The following is a 3,126-nucleotide window of genomic DNA, read 5'->3' on the forward strand; positions in this document are numbered from 1 at the left end:
CATGCACAACACATTGCAACATGACATATACAATGTAAGGTGGACTTAAACCAATATGAGTAGACCTCAGCCACACTCAAATCAGTGGCCATATGATGGAAATGAGACAACCGAAACACATGCAGACATGCGTGATGCAAGGGACCGATCCTAAGGCATCAAATGCCACTCTACCAAAGCATGGCAAGGGATGAAAGATGGCATACAAACATGCAATTTCCAACTCTGAAATAAGATGCTCAATGGTCCCAAATCATGGAAACATGTCACCCAATGCACGAAATAAGCCCCGAAACTCAAAACTAGGCAAATGCATTGAACCACAAGTATGCAAAGCAAGCATTATTTGACTACGAGGCATGAAAACAGAGCCAAGGCAGTCCTAAACATGCACCAAATCAATTCTAAGCATGGCCAAAAAGTGCTAACATGAAGGGCTAAAACAACATGCAACATAGGCTAGTAAGCATGGCTTACATTACATGTATATGAAGCACAAGAGAGGTCACCAAACCAGCCAAAAATAGCAACATGGAATGCTAAAATATGCCCAAATAACCACTGAAACTCAGTCAATGCATGCAAAAATGAGGGTCTCCTTCGGAGGGCCATGCTAGGGGTTGTTCCACACGTATATGACGGACACACCAAATGGAAAAACCAACTCTGAAAATAGGTTAAGAGGGTTCTAAAACCCACCAAAAAGGCCCTGGAATGGGTCAATGAAGCATGCAAATGAAAGCCTCTTTGAAAGGCCTTTAGGAGGATTGCTCCACACATGCATGATAGACACAAAATATGGCCAAAGGGGCTCTGGACAGAGTTAAGACAAACCTAAAAACTCACAAATAATGGCCTGAAACAAGACTTCAAAGCATGCAAAATGGGGGTCCTTTGGAAGGCCAATAAAGCTAGTAAAGAGAACAAGGGGTGAGAGGGTCACCCCTCTATGATTTTGAAGCTCAAAGACACATCTAAGCCACTGAAAATCTACTAGATTTCAGTGGCTAAAAGGCCAAACCAAGGCCAATGCAAATGCTCAAATGCATAGCTCAAAACATGAGGAAATGAAGCATGAAAGGGGGTAGATGACCCCCAACAGAAAAATGACCTTAAGAAAACATGTTTATAAGCTCAAAAGAAAACTTTTTTCAGTTTATGACAAATCTCGAAAATGCTTTCAAGTAAGGCTAAGATAGGAAGCAAAATAAGCCTACAAAGAGGGATGTAGCATACAAGGAGGTAGATGACCTCAAAAAGAAAAGTATCCTTAATCAAACTTCAAGAGGATCTCAAAATAAGACAATTTTCAGTTTAAGACGAAACCCAAAAATGCTTTCAAATAGAGCTAAACTATGGAGCAAAACAATGTCAAAATGAAGAAAATAGAGACTTACCCTTGTAGCCAAAGGGACCAACAGCTTCTGGACCAAAATAACACACCTTCAATCTCTGAAAACCAGCCCCAAGTTGCTTAGAGTGATGGTGGAGGTGTTGTGCTAGGAGGTGTAAAGCAATGGTGCAAGAACAAGGGTGTTTTGAAGCTTGGAATAGAGAGATATAGGGAGAGGTGTCTGTATTAGCCTTCACCAATCTTGGAACCCTTGCAATGGAAGAGGCACCTTTCCTTTATAGAAGAGAGGGCCTAAAGCTTCTTCAATAAGCTTAAAACCAAGCTTAAACATCCTCCATACACGTGTATGGAGGATGCATTCTGAGGCTTCCAGCTGGCACAGCTGGCGCACACTCATTGAGACAAAACAGAGGGTAGCTGGCCGACCAGGGGTCAAAGGGTTCAAGCTCCAAATCTGGTCTTCCATGAAGTCGTTGAATTTAGCTTTCCAATTCCGTAAACCTTGCATTAAAATTCCTCCTGTGCAAAAAGTTATGCCTGTTTTGGTGAAGTCGCGCAGATTTGGTCCAATCGGATTGATACCCTACTTCAACCACCATATCTCCCCCACCCGGACTTGGCTTTAGTAGATTATTGAGTGCAAAATTAATCCCTAGAAGTAAGCTTTCCAATGGTGGTGGCCTCATATCTTAAATCCAAGTATGCAAATGAATAAGCCCGATTTAGCGAGGACCGCTTGACTTTTTCTCTCCTTCCCGGATTCATACTGAACCACTTTTGACCACCTAAGTGGTCGGCCATCTGATTTTCTGGTCTGCCATGTGGCCACATTGAAGCCCTAGAAGTTAGCTTTCCAATGGCTCCAACCTTGCATCAAAATTCCTCCTGTACAAAGAGTTATGCCCGTTTCGGTGAGGCCGCGCAGTTTCGGTCCTACCCGGATTCATGCCGAACTTCTCCCAAACTAGTTTTTGTCTCTCTTCTCCTCTTTTCTTCAACTCCAAACCCCTAGACAAGGTGTTTTGAAAGATTTTTCAAAGATTTCATCTGTCTTTCATTCATTTCTACTTTGTCCTTGCTCTGTTTACCGAAAAGCGCAACATTTGACAAAATGCGAGTTTCGAAACATCGTAAAAACTTTATTTCAAAAACGTTTTGAAAGAGAGGGTTTTAAGGTCTAAAATATTTTGATCAAGATTATTTTGGTCCAAAAAGGGATATAAAGTTGAGATTTGACTCTTTCTTTGCCGAAGAAACTGAACCTTTCCCCTGCACACCTTTCTCCACCACGTAAACCATCAGTCGCGTCCAAGTCTTAAAGGCGGTCAGAAATGGGGTGTCTACACATATTCGTTCTATTATCACCACATTCATATATACCGAATTAGTTTTGCTATTAATATCACCACTTTCATATATAACATATTAGTGTTACCATCATGTTAATATTACCACATATACATCGTTGTTACCATACATAGGGTGTTAGTCTGGTAGTCACAGATTAATGTCTAATCCTACTAATACAAAAAGATTAGACTGCTCATGGTCAGCTCACAAAAATGGTCTTCTAGTCAGACATCTAGACTGGTCCATTAGGCCACCAGGAGAACTGGCTTCGGAAAACTGATCCATGAAACATCCCCGGAAACTCACTTTGCATGATGGACTCAAACTCCCACCCACTAAGCTCAACTCCGAAGCAGCTCCATACTACCTGAACCATGTAAACAGGAGTACCGTGATCATAACCCCAAAATTCCCGTCCAGTA

This window comes from Camellia sinensis, chromosome 14 (assembly GCF_055761805.1).
Source record: "Camellia sinensis isolate YWXY chromosome 14, ASM5576180v1, whole genome shotgun sequence".
NCBI classification, from domain to species: Eukaryota; Viridiplantae; Streptophyta; class Magnoliopsida; order Ericales; family Theaceae; genus Camellia; species Camellia sinensis.